Below are 22,489 nucleotides of genomic sequence, written 5' to 3' on the forward strand. Positions count from 1 at the left end.
GGAATGCTAGGCCCGGGTGAGATGCAGGCCCTGGCCAGCCACACTTCTGCTCCCCAGAACCTAGAGCATTTCTCCAGGTAGGTCCTGGACCACGGCACCAGAATCACATATGATGGTGCTTATTAACACCCAGGTTCTGAGTCTTGTCCCTAATCTACTGAATCAGAATCTCTGGGGCTTGGGCCTGATGGCCTGTGTGTTTAGTATTCTCCTTGTCTAATCTGCACAGTCAAGTTTGAAAACTACAGGCCTAGCAAAGGGAGACAGGGAGTTTTAACATTTTCTGAGAAACAGAAAACTGCGGTGATTAACAGCAGGGCCTCTGAGCTGGCCTGCCTGGCCCAAATCTCAGCGCCGTCACTCATGGCCAAGTGATTCCGAGCACGTTACTGAACTCCTGTGTTCCTGGCTGGAAAAACGGGATAATAATAGCATCTGCTTTATTGGGGCTATTATGAGGATTAGACAAGTTGATCCATATAAAGCCCTCAGAACAGTGCTGGGCACGTAGCAAACACTTGAAATGCTAGTTAGTGTTATTACTGACTTTTAGCGTTATGCCAGAGATCTTACCTAGGCTGTGACATTAATCCTCAGAACCACCACACAAGGAAGGTATTATTAAGGATTTGGGGCAAATAATTTTTCTGAGGCTCAGAGGTTAAAGGACAAACTAAGGGGTAGTAGGTGGTGGGATTTCATCCCAGATCTGTTACATCTGCCTCAAAAGTCCTAGCTCTCGGACTGACATCAAGCTGTCCTTGGCGGGCTCATCCCCCACCTCCACAGGGGCATCCTGGTTTTCACCCCGGCCCTTGGGTTCACCAAGGACTCCTGGGCATGGAGAGGAGGAAGGCCAGCCTATTGGTAGCATTTACCTGCTGCATCCCACCCGCTGTGGCTGGGCAGGAGCTGCTCTCTGGGATCTGGTTCGCAGCTAATGATCAGTGGGCTCCAGCTATAATGATGGGATTAGCTGTGCTTTAATCACTGTCTATTGTTTCAGCAGGGAGAGAATTTCACAGCTCATTGACTGCTCTGACTCCTAATCTACACCGAGGAAACAATGTTGCAGCTCATCAAATGCAATCAGCTGCTAATTGAAAGGAAATGGAATTTTACAATGACAGGCCACCTTTCAGTGCTCAGGATTTCTAAGCCTTCTCCCCACCCTCCTTTGCCAGCTCAGCCCTGGCAGGAGCACTTGACAACCTGCTAGAGACTTCCCTGAGAACTGCATTTAGGACCTGGCCCATTTCTCCCCAGCCCCAGAGCAGCAGAAAAGGGAAGCAGCGTCCTCGCCAATTCCTAGGCCGTCCTTCAAGGCTCAGTGCAAAGGAAAAAGGCTGGCGTTGGGCATCCACAGACCTGAGTGCGTGTCCTGGCTCACCTTCCCCCGCCCCCTGTACCTTGTGACTGTGTGACCTTGGGCATGTCCTCATTCTTCTCCGAGCCCCACTTTCCTTCTCTCTGAAATCAAGATTTGATGATTTCCAATGTTCTTATTAGCTCTGAGGATTCTGTTTGCCCTATTCTTGGTACGGTCCCCATCCAGTGGAGAACGCCTAAATCGACAGCCTCTTTCTTGCCCAGATATCTATCTGCTTTTCCAAATGCTCCAGGGTGACTGCCTTAGATCTCCCCCAAAATTTGTCTTGATGAGATTTTAATGGAACAGAAAGCAAATTTGGGAAATATCTTACTCAGGCTTATGATCAGACATCTCTCTCCCCATCCTGGATTCGTTCATTCCCTTGGACCAATATCAATCACAATTAATTCTAAAGACAGTCACATAGATTTTTCTGGGTTCTGTCTTTTTCCCATTGATATTCTGTGGAGACAAGACTTGGATGAGGGCTACCAGCCAGAAAGAGCATTGCTGCTTTTGACCCTGTCTCAAAGCTCCATTTTCAGCCAGCCTCTTCTCTGAGAACGGGACAAACTAGCATCTGCTCTGAGCTCTGGACTGTGTCATCCCACAATAACACTTGTTCTGTCCGGGAATGCGTCCGACACTCATGTAACCTCTCAGGGCCGTTTTCTCTTGGTTCCCATGGTCTGTGGGCTTGTCTGATGGGCTTATCACACAGACACTAGAATATCACCACTTTTCTTCAGGCAGATGAGTTATGGTATGTCTCAAAAAAAAAAAGGCACAATCAAAAATATTTTTTTATTTGGCCAGGGCTCATTCTCAGTCCCATTTCCCTCCGTTTCAGGGCAAGGCTGTAGCAGGGTCTTAGGGTCTTAGTCTGACCTGTTGCTAGCAAGATGGGCTATAAACAAGGGGGAAAAAGACAGAAATGGGCTGGCTGTATCTCCCCTCCCACTACAGCAGGCTGGCAAGACACCTGGTGCAGGTGACTCCAGATGTCCTTCTGGAACCCTGGCTCCGGGGAAGGTTGGGGAGAGAAAGGACAATGGCCGGGGTCTGAGTTAGGACTGGGAAAGGGACTGTGGAGGGAATTCTGGAGCTCAAGGGTCTGCACTGGAATGTGAATAGGACAGAAGCTGGAAGTGAGTCCAGGTTGGGGACAGAAATAGGATCACTCAGAAAGTTTCCAGCTATAGGTCCACTGGTAAAGGGTCAGAGTTCATAAAGCCAATGTAGAGAGGAGAGAGAATGCCAAAGGTAAGAGTTAAATGCCCTAAGGAGGAGATTAAGAGCATGAGAGATGTCAGAGGGCAGTGAGAAGAAACTGCTTATGCTCAGAGGGCATTTGTCACCAGCAACCGCTCAGATGCCTGCCCATGCTGATAGAAAAGTTTTGTCTCATACAAGACCTGGGACTGGCTGCCTACCAGGGGTAGAGTGGGCACTAGGAAAAATTCCACTTGGTGGGCAGAATGTGGCATCCAGAGAGTAGGAAAATAGGCACCCTGTAGTATCCCAGAGATGTCGCTGGCATTTGGAGTCCTAACTCAGATCTCCATGACACTTTGACAGGTAGATGGGACAACTGATGGGGATTCAGCAGCAGACTTTGTTCAGAGAGGCAGCCCTGGGGTGTCTAAGGATTTCTTAATAAAAGCTTTTATTTTAAAAAATGTATTAAGGGATCTTATCTTTTATAGGGCTTTTAATCTTTTCCTGTCTTGATCATAATTCTGTCAAGTGTAAAACTTAGCCTTAAAACCTTGGTATTTTGACCAAGTTTGGGATGCACTGAATTTAGAACACTGTTGTTTAATCATTTTTTTAAAATGTAATTGGAATACTTTGTGAGGCTACCACATTTTTTGAGATGAGATAAGGCCCATGGATAAATTTCTACATGTCTGCTTTCAGATTTGCTGTGCCTTTGTTTATTCTACAAACAAGGATTAAGCATCTTTTACATGCTGGGTACACATCAGTGAAAAAAAGAGGCAAAAAATTCCCCTGCTCTCTGGAACTGACATGCTAGATCTAATAAAGTATTTATTTAAATTAGTTAATCTTCATTTTGCTTTATTTAATAAACCATTTAAATCTTAAATGGTTAAATTTAATGGTTAAATAAAACCATTTTTATCTTCTATTAAGAAAGAAATGTATTTAAATATATGATACAAAATTTTAGATGTCAATCTAAAGATGGGCAGGTAGGTACATAGTGTTGAAAATCTTTTAGGGAGCACACTAAAACAAGTTTGAAAATGACTGTGGTAGGGCTTCCCTGGTGGCGCAGTGGTTGAGAGTCCGCCTGCCGATGCAGGGGACACGGGTTTGTGCCCCGGTCCGGGAGGACCCCAGATGCGGCAGAGCGGCTAGGCCCGTGAGCCATGGCCGCTGAGCCTGTGCATCCGGAGCCTGTGCTCTGCAACAGGAGAGCCCACAACAGTGAAAGGCCCGCATACCGCAAAAAAAAAAAAAAAAAAACTGTGGTAGTTTACCTGCCAGACAGAGCAGACATTCTCTCTGTAATATGCATCTGCCAAATTGTTGCCTAACTTCTGCTCGGTCCTTCCTGATACTAAAGCATCACATTGCATTCCACGGAGCTCTGAGCAGGCAGAAAGTTCTTTAGTTAGAACTCTTGTTCTTGAACTTCCTCCAGTGGGCTCTAGTTCTTCCCTCTGGCATCACATGGAACCTTGCTACTCAAAGTGTAGTCCTCACCTACGAGCATCAGCATCACCTGGAGGCTGGTTAGAAATGAGGAATCTCAGGCCCCACCCCATTCAAGCAGAATTAGAGTCTGAATCTCAACAAGTTTCCCAGATGACTTGTGCATCCATTAAAGTTTGAGAAGTATTCATAGAGTGTATGTCTGCTCTTTATCTCATAAAGAACAGCTTTTCAGCTATTCAAGTAGCTACTCAGCTATTTGAAATTAATCTTCTTCTCTCTAGACACCTGATGATGTGGTGAACCTCCAGGTGGAGATCAGCATCTACACACCTAAGGAGTTCTGGCATGAGTGAGGCTCAGACCAGGACTGGGCACCAGGTTCCCCTCTAGCCATGTGGGCTTCATCCCTGACCATCGCTGGTTAGCTCTGAGGTCAGCTGTTGAAAAGAAAGGGCTCTGGTCTTTAAAGCCCACTGCACTATTTATGGAACAATGTACTTCGTATTTTAAATGATACCCTCCCAAATAGACCATCTAAATTTAGCAGAAAAGCTTTCAGTTGTTTTGGCATAATAAACAATGCAGCTAGAATACAATGCAGAAACCAGGAAGTTGTTCAGGATCCAAGAGAGTTCTAGAGATCATCCCTCAGAGACCAGAGTGGATTACTCCTACCCTCTTACAGCTACTAACCAATTACCCTATTCTCTACTCCATGTAAATGTCATCTTTGTCTTGCTTGTCATTTCTGTTTACGCATGGCTTCTGATGTCTCATGGTGACCAAGCTGGCCTTTTCCTTGTGTCTTCTGCCTTCTATTCCTGCTATTAACTGACTATCTGTAGCTCAAGTTCAGATAGAGAACATGGTTTGTTAGTTCATGACCAATGATACACTTGTTTATCAGAGTTCTCCTGATGGAGCAGTTCATGAGGTACGACCCAGTTTACAGAATGGCTGTCTTGGGCCTGCACCTTCCCTAGATTCAATCAGATCAAAGAATGGTGACTTATGAAGAAGGAGCTCCATAGACAGGGCTGTGTATGTATGTTAGGTCAATCAGTACATTCTATAATTCATTTATTTGTTTTTCAAATATTTTCTAAGCATGTATTTTATCCCAGACATAGTGCCCAGGATAAATACAAATGTGTATGTATAAGACATGGTTTCCCGTATTACAAAGTTCACAGTCTAGTGAGGGAGGTAAGAAAGCAGAGAAATACCTTTCATAGGAAAAATACTGTAATAGATATTTATATAGGATGCTGTAGAGATGAAGGAGGAGAGATTAATTCTACTGAAGGTGATGAGTGACGACATCACCTAGGTGACAATAAATGCATTATGGACTAAGGATGAGGAGAAGATTTTAGGCAGTGAGTTGGGCAGGGTGTGTTTGGGGAGGAAGATGGCTATGCTGTCTTGGTGTGGCTAAGGTAAGTTAGGGAGTGCTGGACCAGAATGACTTAGCAGGGTAGGGCTAAGTCACTGAGGGCGTGATAGGCCTTGCTGAGGAGTTTGGCTACATTTTGTGGAAGAAGGACAAGACCCCTGAATGATTTTAGTAGGGGAATATGACAATTTATGTTTTGGAAAGAGACTACTTTGGTGGCAGAAGCAACAGTGGATTGGGGCTGGATGATAACAGAAGATGGAGGCCAGCTAGGAAGCTGTTGCACTGAGTGAGAAAATGAGGGTCTAGGCAAAGAATGGCAAAATAAATGCCATACATGCTGCTAGCCTCCAACCTGGGTCCATGGCAGACATCATTAATCAATCATGGCACTCCCCCACTGAGTCCAGATGAAATCTCATATCTTACTCAATGAGTATACAAGGCTGACCTTACCAGTGAACCAACAGATGGAACCTTTCATAAATTGGGTCTAGTCCAAGTTACTGATAGTGGAGATGGGGAGCAGAGGACAGAGGCTGCAAATGTTAATGAACCCCCCCAAACCTTCAAGAGTCTTCTCTTTAAGTTCTCCCATTTACTGTTAGCCAGATGTGTGATCACATCCTTCACTGCAAATCACTTAACAATTGAGTAGTGCTTTTCAGCTTACAATATAATTTTTGTATTTTAATTCTCACTCTAACCATGCAAGAAAGGCAGGGAAAGTAAGTCCCACTTTCCTTTCTTTACAGCCTGAAAAACCGAGGCTTAGGGCATGTACACTCCTTCAGCACTTTGTGTTCTGAGGGCACGTTCATCCCTTCAACAGGCATTGACTGAGCAACTATTATCTCCAACTTGTGCCACACAGAGGATATAGGTAAATGTGACTTGGTCTTAAGATTTCTTTTTATTGCCCCATATTGGATTTATCTGAGTGTATTTATTTTATACCTTTTTCCAGATTATCAGTTCCCTGAGGGCAAAGTCTCTGGAAAATGTTACCTTTCCTAATCACAGCCTGGATGCTGCACAGGAGAACATCCTAAGAGACCAGGCGTGCGGCCTGGATTTGCCTAACCTTGGCTGGAACATCAGAGCTCAGGGATTCAGTCGCAGATCAGCCCAGAGGTCTGTTTCTGATCAGCTTGACAGCCATCTTTAATGCCTGCTAGTCATTTAACCTGGCAGAGAGTAAAGGCCTCTCCCCCAAATAGAGTGTAAAACCACAACCACAACCCACAAGACCGTGAGACGTGCAAATCCAGTGATTACCCGATGGCAAGGACCAGAGTGTGCTGGGGGACAGCCTTTTCCAGATCCTCAAGTCCAGATTCACTTAGATCCTATCACACCAGCTCACGATGGACACAATGGGAGGGCTGACCTTCCAGCATCCAGCCCTGACAATTTCAGAACCCTGAGGATGACTTTGAACCTGAATGGTTCTTCGGTCTCAAATGATCAAATCGCTTGGGGATTCGGTAAGGTGGAGGAGCTGTGGGATTGGCTGGTGGTGATGTCACAGCCATACCAGCACAGCCTTCTTAGCGGTTGTCTGCCTCTTTGACTAGCCTTCACTCCATCTTGATTTATACATGATATTTTATAATAGCCAAAGCAACCGTCAAAGAAATTTCCTCAGCCTCAGCCTCCTACCACCACCCTGGGCATGTAATAATGTCCCAGAAATACACGGCCTGTCATGTCTTATTACTTAAATATAGGCCTGAGAAGCTTCTCGATGCAACAGTATGATGTGAGTGCTACCCAGGAACGGCCTCAGGGAACACAGAGACAGAACATCCCACTGTTCTTAAGCAGAATTACTATCTCCTGGCATCATTCCAATTAAAGCTGAAAAACATGGAGCCACGGTGCTCAGCACTCCTTTCTGGCATGTTGGGGTAAAAACACATAAGGATGCAGACCCAGAAGTCCAGCTTTGTGCCTCAGGTCTGCTGCTCCCTGCCTGAGTGTCTTGAGAAAGTCACCTTCGGAGTTGCAGTTGCCTTTTCTCTAGAATGAGGGGTAATGATACAACTTGCCAAGTGAATTTTTGACAGGATCAAGTGACCCAATAGGTTTTAAAATGTAAAAATACTTTGTAAACTAGAGCTATGCAAATTTTAGTTAATAATGTCCATCATTGGATGAATGGATAATGAAGATGTGGCACATATATACAATGGAATATTACTCAGCCATAAAAAGAAACGAAATTCAGTTATTTGTAATGAGGTGGATAGACCTGGAGTCTGTCATACAGAGTGACGTAAGTCAGAAAGAGAAAGACAAATACCGTACGGTAACACATATATATGGAATTCAAGAAAAAAAATATCATGAAGAACCTAGGGGTAAGACAGGAATAAAGACACAGACCTACTAGAGAATGGACTTGAGGATATGGGGAGGGGGAAGGGTAAGCTGTGACAAAGCGAAAGAGAGGCATGGATATATATACACTACCAAACGTAAGGTAGATAGATAGTGGGAAGCAGCCACAGAGCACAGGGAGATCAGCTCGGTGCTTTGTGACCGCCTGGAGGGGTGGGATAGGGAGGGTGGGAGGGAGGGAGATGCAGGAGGGAAGAGATACGGGAACATGTGTGTATGTATAACTGATTCACTTTGTTATAAGGCAGAAACTAACACACCACTGTAAAGCAATTATACTCCAATAAAGATGTAAAAAAAAAGATAGCAACGATAAATTTACATTCCTGTTGGGCTCCGTGAAACACGTTTTATAGGGAATGGTAATATCAACATTAAGTATATAACACTACAGTTTCACAGAGGACTCTGATATCTACTCTCTCCCATTTGGTTATCCTCCATTTATAAAAGAGGCAGGTGTGTCTCACACAGTTCTATGAATTGCCCAAGTCACACAGGCAGTGCAGGGGTAGAGTGGAGTTCTAACTCGGGGCGTCTGAGCCCAACCCCACACTCTCTCTCATGTGCTCTCCGCAAGTAAGAGTGGGGGCAACGGGGGGCGGGTCATACCGGTGTGTGGAGGTGCAGGGAGAGGTAGGGACAAGACTGCCCATCTCCATCCTGGATAGCATGGGCCTGCTTCTTCTGAACTGGGGAATCTCTAGGCCCATTTATATGTAGACAACTGCTCTACCTGAAGCTCCTGTCTAAAGTGATTGTGTTTACTGGTCTTACTCTGTTTGGGTCCCTGGTCCCCTGTGCTATGGTAACTGTGCCATCTGAACTAATTTCACTGCAGTGATCCTGCCTGCTGGTTTTCTGGTGCTGAAAAAAATTGTGTCAAGTGACCCTTTATGCTGAGGTGGTGCTGCCTTCTTGTCACTCTATGCTCAGGCAGCTGGGTCACCTTGTCCTTCTGCACTATGGTGTCTCTGGCTCTGTTCCTTTTGTTCTCAGGAATCCATGTGTTCTGGTCCTTCCAAGTCCATTTTTAGGGGGACTGGGATTTTTCAGAGCTTAATCCTCCTGGGTATGGGTGATTCCTGAGTTCCCCTGGAAACAGAGTCTGAGGCAGAGGCAGATGTATACAGGTAGTTTATTTGGGCAGGGAGGGCACTGGAGAGGGCCCTGAGGGAGTGAAACAGCATTGGAAGGAACGGCCATAGGAGTATGTGCTCAGGAACTGACCACTGCTGTAAGCGTCTGATGCTCATCCCACTGGGGCCTTCGGAAGAGCCTCAGAAAATGTGTCTTGGAACTAAAAATTTGGAGCACAGAGGAAAAGCAAATTTGTCCATCAGCTTTTCTTTTCCATTGGTGGAGGGTGGTCCTCTGGTCATTTGCTTGCCTGCGGTTCCAGTGGTGTGTGCATATGGCTAGCACGTTGCATGGCTGCCTCTCACCTCCATGTCAGAGAAGCCCCAGGGCAGGAAGAGGGAGGTGTGTGATGTGCAGAGATCAGGGAACTCCATTAGAATCTGTCACCATCCCAAGTAGAATGTTGGAGGGGGGCGTGGCTGGGATAAGGTAACAAGTGGTGCACAAAGGGGTCCCGGCCCAGAATAGTATCATATGGTCCTTCCGAGGCAAATACTCAACCAGAGCCCCTGTGTAGGCATCTGAACTGACCAATGTGAGGCCATCAGAAGGCACTGTCCCCTTGGCTGTACAGCCTCAGAGCCCTGGCCTAGAAAGAGTTTGCCTGGATTGATGCAGACAGAGAATGAGCTTTTGAATCCAGGGTGACCAGTTCTCTCTATGATCTGAGTCTGATACCAGGAGTAGCACAAGCCATTCAGGGTCTAATAACATGATTATGACAAGAAACAGCGCGGGGAGCAGAGAGGCACTCGGCAGCCTCAACAACGTGCTCCAGGCCTTGGCGAGGACCACTCCTTCAAATGAAGGGGGGTGTTGAAAATGCAGTGCAGAAAGATTGATAATTATCTGAAACAAGCTTAAACATTTGGATTGCTCCAACCACCTTAAATCACTCTGCCATATTTATACTTGACTAGTGTTCTACATAACAACTTCCAAATCAAAGACTTTTGAAAATTTTCAATCACTGTGTTTTGAAGTGATTGAGAGCTCAGGGCGTGAGCAGTGTAGAAATAAGGCATATTAACATTATTAGTGTGACAAATTTCCTGAAGTAGTTACATTAAGAAATGATCAAGGCCTTAGCCTCTGCAAAGGAGAGGGAGGGGCATGTATCTCTGCATTTGGTTTTGAAAGGATCTTAACTCTTTTGATGCTGAGGGGAAGTCAATGGTCTAAAAACTGATAATTCCAAATGCATTGTATTGTCAGGAAGAGACCTTCTGTTCTTCCGAGGAGTGAAAGAGGAAGGTAGGGAGGGAGAGAGGGAAGAAGGAAAGAAACCATAAAAATAGCTAACTCTTATACAGAACTTATTATGTACCAGGTGCTATTCTAAGCACTTTACATGTATTAATAATCTACAGTTATTCATCCCACGATTAATCAATCCCATAAGGTAAATACTATTGTTATCCCATTTTACAAGATAGAGGGGCAGTTAAGTTCCTATATTTAGATAGTAAAAAAGCTGTAACATAAACCAGACTCACTCCAGAGTGCCTGCTTTTGAAAGCGGGAAGGAAATCATGTTTCTAGCTCTACAATGTTCCTGGGACATTTTCTCATTTAAACCTGTTGAGAATCTTCTGAGATTTTGCCTACTATTCCATAGATAAGGAAGCTGAGGCCCTGACAGACTGGCCGATCACATAGCTTGTGAGTGGCAAATACAGAATTTTAATTCAGATATGTCTTTCTGGCCTCCTAGTTCCCATTTTGGATTATTTCTTAAGGAGTGGGCAACACTTGATGCGCAGAAAGAACTAAATAATTGTAATATTTACATGTTGAAGTTTAAAACTTCTATTCTTTCTATCCACTGATATCAGACGACCAGCAAATGGGGCTATGAAGCCAGAGAAAGCCAGTTATAGGAGCAGATCTGAGGCTGAGGCATCCAGGAGAAAGCAGATGGGACTGGGGGTCAGATCTGATTCAGAATTGCTGATCTACTTGCTGGCTGTGTGGCCATGTACAAATAGAGCTTTCTGAGTTTCACTTGGAAAATGGGGGAAATAATGGTTCCCTTACAGGTTGATGTGAGTATAAATGAATAAAAATGTGTATATAACATGCCTAGCACAATGCCTGGTATATAGTAGGTGCTCAGTAAATATCAGATGCCAGACTGTCATGAAAATGGACACCTTGCCAACAATAATTATAATAATTTCAGGCTACCGTACAAAGAACATCCCACCAATAGTTATGGTTCTATCTCCCTGGAGAAAGTTTGAGTGAAATGTAAACTGTTGACAGACAAAATCTCAGGAGGCACTTGCCTTGGGACCCAGCTAAAGCCCCAGAAGGGTAAACTTTCCCCAGAGTTTCATAAAGTGAACACTTGGTCCCCTGCCATCAGTTCTGTCTGCTTCCAAATGCACCCCCAGAGTCACCCTCTCTCTGTTGGGGTGAGCGGGGAGAGACAGAACAGAGAGCCTGCAGCTTCCTCCTCAGTTCTGAGATGTCCATCAGGTGTGAAAAGAGAGGTTTCCTATCCCTGACCAATTCTGCTATTCTAAAAGGGTAATAGTGAGAATTCTTGACATTTGAGATCATCCACTTCTAGAAAAGCTGGATTTTAAAAATACTAGATAACAACAATAAAAAAAAATACTAGATAGAAGAAATACAAGTTCTTTGTTTTCTCTACCACATTCTTGCTCAAGGCAGCTGTAACATTAAACAAACTTAAATTTTAACAGAACTATTGTTACTTTACCTATACTTTTTAATTTAAACCTTGCATTAGTCCTAACGAGTCGGAATTTTACTATCCTTTTTTTATAGATGATAAAACTATTGGGACAATTAAGCCTCATCCACATAGTCAGAGTGATTTAATTTAGGCAGATAATAGTTGCTCAATATTTTTTTTGGAATGTTTTGATAATTGATAAGCAGATTAATTCCAAACTGTGTTGCAGATTCCAAATCTATAAAATGAGAAAACTTGGATTAGGTGATCTCTTGTTCTCTTCCAACTCTTGCATTCTATAATCTCTACCAAGCTTAGGAAAAGGGAAACAAGAAAGAAAAGAAGAAACATTTTAAAAGTTTCAACTGTCTGCCAGATGGTATGTCAGGCATTTTACACTTAATCTTCACAAGAAACTTTATGAGAAGGGTATCAGTGTACCCTTTGAACAGAAGAAGGAATGAAGATTAACAAGTTGAGTTGCCCAAGACCGTGAAGCTTGCAGTCAGCAGATCTGGAGCTCCAATCCTCTGAGCACAGAGCCTGCAAACTTTTCTGTACTGTAAAGCCAAATGGGCTCTCCAATAATGCCTGTCCTGCAAAGACTATATGCTTCAGAGACTGTATCTGTCCTGCTTTTCTATGAGCCCCCAGTAGCTATACTGGGTTTGGGAAACTTGAGGGCCCTCATTGGGCTCAGCAGCCTCATCATATAAGGATAAAATCTCAAGCTCTGCCAGAGACAATCATGTGTTGGTGAATACTGGCATATGTGGTCAGGTTCTATAGAGTTAGTGCCGAGGACTTCCCCTCCCAGTAGTTACACTAGCTACTTCTAAAGTGAACAGTGCCTGCTGCAGTTGTTCAGTGCTACCTGCAACATCCTTCAAAAGACTTGGGAAATCTCTATTACAAGAACCATCTCCTAGGACTAAGTGCATGTTGAATGTCTGTCTTCCTTGATGGGCTCTAAGCCTCTTGAGGAAAAGGACTATGTTTTATTTATTACCCATAAGTATTAGTTGTGTCAATTCACCTAACGATGGGTGAACTGACTAGCCCACCACACTTAACAACAGGTCCAGAGCTCACCGGGTTTTGCTAGTTTCTCTCTTTAGATTTTGGTGGTCTTTACTGGGTGGATCTGCAGTGGACCATGCCAAGTTGTGGATTTATGGAGATTTCTCACAATTTTGTGGGGTTTTTTTACCCCAAAGATTGATATGTTTGTCTTTCGGTGCACAGTGTCCTGTAGGCTAGACCGAACTAGAAGAGAATGATACTGAAGTAAGCTTTGGGCAGGGTAGCTAGGTTGTGGTTGACATTAATAAGAGGTCTGTAAAGCACATCTTGGTGAGGGGCAGGGGAAATTTTGGGGGAGAGGAAAGAAAGGAAGAATCAGTATTGCAGCAGGTGGCCGGGATATTTGAGAGCTAGGCGGGTTGAAGGGCTTGGTTCAGTACCAAGCCTATCAGTAGATATTATGTCCCAAGGTACAGCTTTTACTTAGTATCTGCTCTGTGCAATGGGTCTCGGTGTGTCAAGGTAAGCTGGCATCAGTCTGGACACTCAGACAGTTATGAAAGGTACTGTTCTGCCTATCTGCCATGACTTCTGCCCAATATTAGTGCAGTTGGCTGTATTCCAGTGACTGTAATGAGATTTTACATTGGTTGTAGCTGTAAGTGCCCACACTTGCAGGGTTTGCTGGACTTCGATCAAGTTGTCCTGCATATCACTTATGACCAGGATTCTTGGAGTGAAAATGGGATGAAGAGGCATCCAGCAATCAATCCAGAGCCCCTGGAGCACACATATACCCCACTTACCCCAGGGCAAATGAAATAATGAGTGTGAAAGTGCTTTGTAAACTATAAGGTGCTAAACCGATGTGAGGGTCTTTATGGTGAATATCACATGTGATCTAGACAGAAGTGTTGGCATGGCCCATGGCACAGTAAGTCCATTCCCTGCACTGAGATTGTGTGAATCCTTAGCATTGAAAATCCAAGACCAGGCCCTTGAACTACTAGCTGAGTCTGGAAATGCAGATGATTATTTAAATTCATCTTTGTTTCTTTTAAGTTTTGTGAGGAAGGCTGGCTGTGTAAGGGAGGAAATGCACAGGAGGAGTACTGCAAAGAAGGCAGCCCAAGGCTAGTTGCAACCCTCTCTCCCTCTGCCTCATTTGTCATGGCTTCTGTCCTCTTCTTAGGCAAGCCTTTTCCTTGGCGAGCTTCCTGGGTTGACTTCTGTCGAACTTGGATGATTACTGGAGTATTGGATTCCTATAGCCCTGGACAGAGCCCAGAGCCTGCACTGCTGTTCTTGTTTGATCTCCCATTTAAGTTTCCGGAAGAAGCTGGCTGAACTGAGGATCAAAGATTTCTCCACTTGCTTCTTTTTTTCCCCTATGACAGCCTCACTGCTCGCAGTTTAGCACAGCTGCAAATTAACTCCTCAGCTGATCATCTGCTCAGAATCTCTCCCATCCTTGTGGAAAGGGCAGATCAGATGGACCCACGATTTCAGAGAAGGGGATTTTTACTTCAGCTTGAATGTACCTGCAAGTAAAGGTAATAGTTTGGGATAACAGTTTGGTTTTCTTCCATGCCAAGGGGCCTCACAGGGGAGCCTGCTCACTCTTGCCAAATGATTTTGTTTGCTGGACAGAATTCCTTATAAGGAGTTTTCCCATAAATACAAAGAACTTGGATGCTTCTATTGGAACATCTTGATTTCTGAAATGTTCAGACTGGAGACTTAAGTTTTCAACCATAACTTTGGTTCTCCATGGAGGAATCATATTACTGCACAAGGAACACAGAGCCAGAGAATCTTGTTTTCTGGTACCAATACTCTACTAATTGTGATACCTTTCTCCCCTCTGGGCCTTGGTTTCCTAAGCCAGGCCATCATTCAGGAAAGAATTAATTCTCAACTGTTTACTATGTGTCTGGTGCAGTGTTGGTCTCTGTTCCCCAAAAGTTTGAAGTCTAAAGCTTTATTCCTCAGTCTTTAAAAGTGCTTGGAGGTCACCCAGGGATCATGTTAAAATGCAGATTTTGGTTCAGTTGCTCTGGGATAGTGCCTGAATGTCTGTATTTTGAACAAGCTCCTGTGTGGTATTGATGATGCTGGTCCTCAGAATCCACTTTGAGTAGAAAGGGTCTACAGGAGGTAATAAGCTAATGTAGGTTGAGAGAATTTCTAACAGATTTTAGCATCAGTTTAAACGGAAGTCTAATATGTAGTAGATAAATATGGACTTATTCTGGTTGAGGGAGGGCAGCATGGTGGAATCTTGAATATATCCAACTCAGGCATCTTCCTTGGCCTCTGCCTCTAGCCTCATCCACTGATGAAGAAACACACAAGGCACCTCCACAGTACCACTGAGTCTACGCCAGGCACAGTTGGAAGCCCCAAGTGATGGGTGATCTCCAGATGTGCTTTTCACATTCTGTTGATGAGGATGATGTAGAGAGGTGTCACTTGCATTTTAAGGGCAGGAAGGAACGTGGCCCCTGTGACGGTTAATTTTACACATCATCCTGGCTGGGCCACAGTACCCAGATATTTGCTCAAACACCAATGTAGATGTCGCTGTGAAGGTAATTTTTAAGATAGATGAACATTTAAATCAGCCGACGTTGGGACTTCCCTGGCAGTCCAGCGGTTAAGACTTAGCCTTCCAATGCAGGGGGTTCATGTTCAATCCCTGGTCAGGGAGCTAAGATGCCACATGCCTCGCAGCCAAAAAACCAAAACATAAAACAGAAGCAATATTGTAACAAATTCAATAAAGAATTTTAAAATGGTCCACATCAAAAATATCTTCAAAAAAAAATCAGCAGACGTTGAGTAAAGCAGATCACCTTCCATACTTTGGGTGGACCTTAAGAGAAAACAGACTGAGGTCCCTAGGGAAACGGAAATTCTGCCTCCGGACTGCTTTCAAACTCAAACTGCAACATCAGCTCCTCCCTGGGTCTCCAGCCTGCTGGCCTGCCCTACAGATTTTGGACTTGCCAGCTTCTATAATTGCGTGAGCCAATTTTTTAAAATAAATCTCTCTTTTCCTGTTTCTCTGGAGAACCCTAATTAAAACAACCCCCTCAAGCACAAACGAGTTTACTGAAATAATATCTTCTCTTTTAGCTTACAATACCTGTGACCATTTGAATCTCAAATGTGTGATTTATGGTCTGTGAGGCTATGTGTGGCCCTCGTGGCTTGAACTTATGAAAGACTCACAACTGGCCCTCTGACTACACCTCTCTTTATTGTAGTGGAATCTGGAACATGGCCTAGGCCTGGTCTCAGGACATCTGGGTTGCTGTCTTGACTCTACCATGAATACACTAGGACATGGGCAAGTTACTTCTCCTGACTGAACCATGGTTTCCTGTTTTACAAAATGATATGATGATACATGATAAATGATTTTCTGAAGAACAGTAAGATCCTTTGGAAAAAGATCTTCTACCACCAAATAATTTTGGAAAATGCTGCACGCAGCATCCCCTTCTTAGAGAGTTGCACTGAACATTTATCTCAAAGGCCCTGAAAAGTCCTGCAGCGAATAATTCTACTTATTTTTTTCTCAAGTGTATTTGATGCCCAAATGCTAACACTTACTAAATTTAATGGAGGCATATTTAGGGACATGAACTACTGGATGGCTGTTTTTGTCCTCTTCAGTTATCAGATTATTTATTCTTTTCATGGGATTCAAAGATTCAAAGACAGAAGCCAAGAAAAAAATTGGTCAAAATCTTTTCCAGAATACTTGAAGCGTGTCCTATTTTTTACATCCTTAAAAGGGGAACATTAATATAACTTACCACATTGGGCTATTGTAAGGATTACATTAAATAACGCATACAGAGCACTTAGCACAGAGCCTAGCACCTAGTAGACAGTGAATACGTTTTTTTTTTTTTTTTTTTTTTTTACATTGAGCCAAAAATGGTCATATGTGAAGAATTCAGTTCTAAGGGGAATTCAGGCATTCAATCCTTCAAACCAAACCTAAACCATTTTATGCTTGGATTATTTCACCCTGGGTGAAGGGCGACTTCCAGGCATTTGAAAGCTCTGACGTCCCTCTGGCAATCCAGGAGCATTCTGGAGCCAAGATCCTAATGATTTAAGCATTAATAAAGCCAGAGATAGGTCATTCAATTTTCTTTTAAATGCAAATCATAAAAGAGGGAGGAATATTTGGGTCAAGATGTACTGAGGGTTTTACTGAATCTGAAGGCTTTGGAACTTGTCTGTAGCAGCTCACTCAATCCAGCCCCACACTGCATTTCCTCTACCCCAGTGCATGGAGGGCGTGGTATGTGAACCTTGGGCAATATCCTGCTTTCTTTCTGACTCTGAAGATGCTCTATGTTGTGCTTGCATAGCACTTCTGGTCTACCCAGGAATTCCACATCTATTTTCTTTCTTCAACCTCTCAAAACCCACTGACTTAAGAAGGGTAGAACTTGCCTATTTAACAGATATGGAAACTGAGGTCCAGAAAGTGATGTGATTTGTTCAAAGTCCCAAATAGATTTGGCCAGAGAGCCTAGACTAAAAATATTGCCTCTTGACCCCAGCTGGACTTCACACCTGCAAAGGTGATTCACTGCAGCAGGGACACAGCCCTGGGATCTGAGCAGCTCACGCGCATAGGATGTAGCATATTGGTATGCAAGTTTGGTGGGCTCTGGCTGATCTTGCTGAGGGAACCCTTCAATCTGAATAACAATCAACAAGATTTTAAAGAAATTTGGGCCAATTTCCTGGAAGTCTATGATTAATCTAATTGCTGGGTTTTCCTCTGTTTTTGTCTCCCACTGTTAATTTCATTTATTTTTCTCTTTCTTCCCCCACACAGACTGCCTTGTCTCTATGTGTGGTTTTGTCACTGTTGTTATTTGTTAGTACATAGTTTATCATTGGCAATGCATTCAATGGGATTGTTGTATTCTGTGTTTGGGGAAGGAGAATCTTTCAATAGAGGCAACATCATGCAGCAGGAACAAAAAGCACTGGGCTGAATTTCAGAGGCCCTTTTTCAAAGCCTAGCTTTGCAGATACCTGCTATGCCTCCCTGGCTCTTCAGATACCCGACAGTGGAAGAGACCTGATTCTCCTGGCCCCTCCCTCTGTTAAAGAATACCTGTGATTGCATAAAAAATTTTAGGGGCTGTGCCATGCTTCCAGCTGTTATGAATAAAAGAAGAGATTTTGGTCCAATATAATAGAAAATGCCTCCTTTCAATAAAGGAGTCCTGTTCTCTAGAGAACAAAGCAATGAGACAGAGCGGTGGTGAGGATATTGTCAGAACCAAATGGACAAAGGCATTCCAGTACTTGCATTAAGACAGAGGTTAGGGAATGAGGTGAAAAGAGATAAGAAGAGTAAAGGAAAAAGTTACCACTGATGGCCATGGCTGTCCATGTTAGGAGAACCAGAGGTGGTCAGAGTGGCCTGTGGGGAGATGGGGCCATTCAACCAGGTGAATGGAGAGTGAGGCCAATTTTCTGCCACCTGTTTCTGCTACCTTGGATGTACCCAGCTGAGAAGTGCAACCAGTTGCTGACTCATAGACACAGGAGAGCAGAGATTAGAGATTGGTTTGGCAAAACAGCATCAGAAACGTTCAACTTCGTGGGTATAGCAGAACGGCATTGCTGCTGAGAGTGAGGCCCAAGGAGACGAGTATGAACTTGGTTCTTGGGCCGCCTGTCACCCAGGAGACTCCTGGTGTCCTTCGCACAGCCTGCCACCTGTAGGCCCTATTCACACCCCATGGGGTTCCTGGAGAAATATGCCACGAGGACAACCAAGGTCTCTGGTTCTTTATTCAGCCTGACTTCTATTCGAGGATTAAAGAGGCCCTGCCCATGATTGTCTTTGAAGCCTAGAGATGTCCTTTCTCACCAACCACCTGCCAGAAAGCTGGAGATGCATGAAATACTTGGTAGGTAACCCAGGAGCTAATAATAATAATGGCCCTTAATATTAGGCCCTTAATGTATGCTAGGAACAGACCTGCCTTATTGTTCCTCACTTTCACTCTTGTAATAAATATTTATTTTATAATAAGGACTGGCTACATAATTTGCAAGGCCCAGCCTGGTTCAAAATGAAAATACAGGCTCCTTGTTAAAAAATCATGAAGAATTTCAGGATGGCGAGAGCAGAGCATTAAAGTGAGTGCAGGGCCCTTCTAAGCATGGGGCATTTTGTGGATTCACAGGTCACATGCTCATGAAATTGGCCCTGCTTATAATTTTAACTAAGATGTAGAGATGATAAGTAATTTCTCCAAAATGAAGTTAGTAAGCTGAGGGTTTATCTAACTGCAGAACCTGAACTCCTGACCACTCTGCTAAATTATCTCAAGCTAGATAGATGGTGAATGGTGAACCCTCCAACCTTGCCAACACTCCCTGTTCTAGGCCCTTGCAAGAGGAGCTGGCTGATCCCACTCAAGGGGCCTCAGCCTGGTCATGCTGTGAGCATGCTCGGGAGGCTCCAGGCATGGCCAGGGCTCCAGCCACTGGTGCTCATCACCCAGACTTGCCCTCTGAGGCTCTAGAGGCAGCACCTGCTACTAGACCACATTGCCTCATTCTAGAAGCAAAAATAGCTGCAAGACCAATCAGCAGTAACAGCCATGAGCAAACATTTCAAGCAAACACCTTGAAATGGCTTGCTCAGTTGAACCACAGCCTCCCCCAGATCTGATGGAGAGGGGCCCTATCTCAACCAAACTCCCACATCCACACTCCACGCTGTGCACCTGCTGGCCTTATTGGTTCTAACTGCTCATTTTGTACCCGGAAAGACAATGACAGAGATTGTACAGGAGTCTTCTATTTGTTTCTCTGCGACTTCTTGTCCTGGAGTCCCAATTTCTCTACTACAATTTCTCCCAGGAGCCGAGAGCTCCCTATGCCTCCATATTTCAGAGCTGTTGAGATGTGGAAGGAGGCTGGGCTGTAAGCTATTTTCCCTCACTTCCCACCATCTAGGAGTTTGCACCTTCTCCTCAGAAGCACACAGGTGAAAGCTGTCACCAGAATCTCTGCTAACTGGACTCTGCGATGCTGCAATTTGTGACACAGCGCACAGTCACAAATTGGACCAGGTGTAAAGGCAGGAAGCCATCTGGGCTTTTATCTGGAAGGGGAGGAAGATTTGGCAGTGGTGTGAGGTCACAGGGAAGATTAACCCAGAAATATTTTGGGCACTGAAGATACAGCAATGAAAATACTGAGGTGGCTCCCCCACTCTTGGAGTTCATGGTCTACCAGGCAATATGGACAGCAAATAAATAATTTTATAAATACTTAGTTATACTTGTGAGAAGTGATGGGAAAACACAAGATGATATGAAAGTGATGGGAAAACACAAGATGATATGAGAGGGGCTTCCCTGGTGGCGCAGTGGTTGAGAATCCGCCTGCCGATGCAGGGGACATGGGTTCATGCCCCGGTCCGGGAAGATCCCACATGCCGCGAAGCGGCTGGGCCCGTGAGCCATGGCTGCTGAGCCTGAGCGACCAGAGCCTGTGCTCGCACTGGGAGAGGCCACAACAGTGAGAGGCCCGCATACTGCAAAAAAAAAAAAAAAAGATGATATGAGAGATGATATGAAAGAGATGGCCTGCTTTAGTCAGAGGGGTCAGGAAAGGTCTGAAGAAATGACGTTTAAGCAGAAATCTCCATGAGGAATAGAAGTTCGTCAGTAAATAGGGTGAGAGAAGTGGCTGGAGAGGGATCCTACCAGGAACAAAATTATTATATGATGTTTAACTCCCTTTGTACTTAGACTGTATTCCTCTAAGCATGCACAATAATACAAATCAGAAAAATATTGTGCTTTACAGACTCATTAAAAAAAAAAAAAAAAAAAAAACAGTGACCCTAAGTTGGGAATGTGCCTGGTCCTTGCTTCAGTGCTGCCAGAGAGGGTCACCGGGAGAAATGCTGCTTCAGAGAGTGCCAGCTCAGTTGAGAGTGAGCAAGGAAAAGAAGTCAGGAGTGTAGAAAGAACAAGGAAGGGGGACTGAATTGAATGGGGCTGGACGGACAGCAGAGCGAGGGAGGCAGGGAAGAGACCCATGGGGAGGAATGAGAATGTTGAAGCCCCAGTTCCTGAGCCAGACCTTGGGGGCCAACCCTCACCTGGGGGAGAAGCAGCTATGTAGAGTTTTGGGACTTCACCAAAGGTACCCACACCCTCTGCAGCCCTTCCTCAGAAGCACACCCATTCCTTTTCTACGGGTATTATAATAGGTCAGCCATGATCAGAGTGGAGGCCACTCACTTTGAACCGTGCAGCCCTTTCAGTATTCTCACCTTGCATGAGGATAGGAGGGATTCTGTAGGAGTGGCATGGGGATTAAGGGACAGAATGCTTGCAGAGTGCCTAGTAGGGTGCTTGGCATTTAGGAACCAGTTAAGAGCATCTGCTGCTATTGTGAAGTGGGAAAAAAACAATCTTAGGAGTTAGAATGACCTAAGTGTCAAACCTGCTTGTCTCACTAGTTTTGTGATCTCAAGCTGATTGCGGAACCTTTCGTATTTCCACTTTCATCATCTATAAAATGGGGATAGTAGGACTTCGTAATGGAAAGATCTATGGCACGCAGTTAACAATCATCCTTTCCTCTTTATTTCCTCTTAACTTTTTTTTTTTTTTTTGCAGTACGCGGGCCTCCCACCGCTGCGGCCTCTCCCGCCACGGAGCACAGGCTCGCGCAGGGCCAGCGGCCACGGCTCACGGGCCCAGCCGCTCCGCGGCACATGGGATCCTCCCAGACCGGGGCACGAACCCGCATCCCCTGCATCGGCAGGCGGACTCTCAACCACTGCTCCACCAGGGAGGCCCTCCTCTTAACTTTTTAATCTGTTTGTAAATTCAGCCCATCTCAACGTTTGAGAGAATGAGGGTCTTTGTGCAAGTGGTTTGCCATCCTCTTGACATTCCTCCTAAAGGACCATGGATCCAGCCTGCAAGATGAAGAGTTCCCACGTCCACTGCCTGCAGTTTGCAAAGCCCATCCATATGCTTTGCAAACTGCAAATCTCAGAATGGTCTCATAAAGGGACTTGGAGATACGAGTTATCATCTGCATTTCACAGAGGAGAAAACAGAAGTTCTAAGAAGTCTATTTACTCCAAATTATTAAATTCTGTTTCAGACCCAATGCTGAACCCCATGCAAGAGAGCACACTCATTTACCAGTTGCAAAAAAAAAAAAAAAAAAAATCCACGAAGGGTCTTCTAAGAGCCTGGGGTGTATAGGCAGAAGAAAGTTAAATGAGGCTTCTTCAGATAGTCTTTCGATAGGGACCAGTTTGGGGCAGATGTGGATTGCTGGAGGTGGTGAGTAAGGTGAAGGGGAGGCAGGGACGGGCCAGATTAAACTAGTTCATGTTCTGTAGCCCTTGACCTTCAGGAAAAACGGGGTCCCAGAGAGGGTTAGAAGGGTGAGGAGTGCCTGTGGGGACAGGAAGATCCCAGAGTTTTCTGCCACAAGAAGTCAACGCAGGCCCTAAACACTCCTCCGGGCCCCTCCCTCCCTCCCCAACAAGAGCCCTCCCGCCAGCTATTCCCGGGGGGCCGTTGCTCACCCTCCCACCTGGGCTGCATCCACTCCTCCTCCGCTCCTGCCAGGGGTTGGAGTGCTGGTGGCCAGATCCTCCAGCTCGCCTCTATTGGCCTGAGTGCGTCCTAACCCACTCTGGATATTAGAGCATTCTCTCGTTTGAAAGGCT

This window comes from Mesoplodon bidens (assembly GCF_964165515.1).
Source record: "Mesoplodon bidens genome assembly, chromosome: 7".
NCBI classification, from domain to species: Eukaryota; Metazoa; Chordata; class Mammalia; order Artiodactyla; family Ziphiidae; genus Mesoplodon; species Mesoplodon bidens.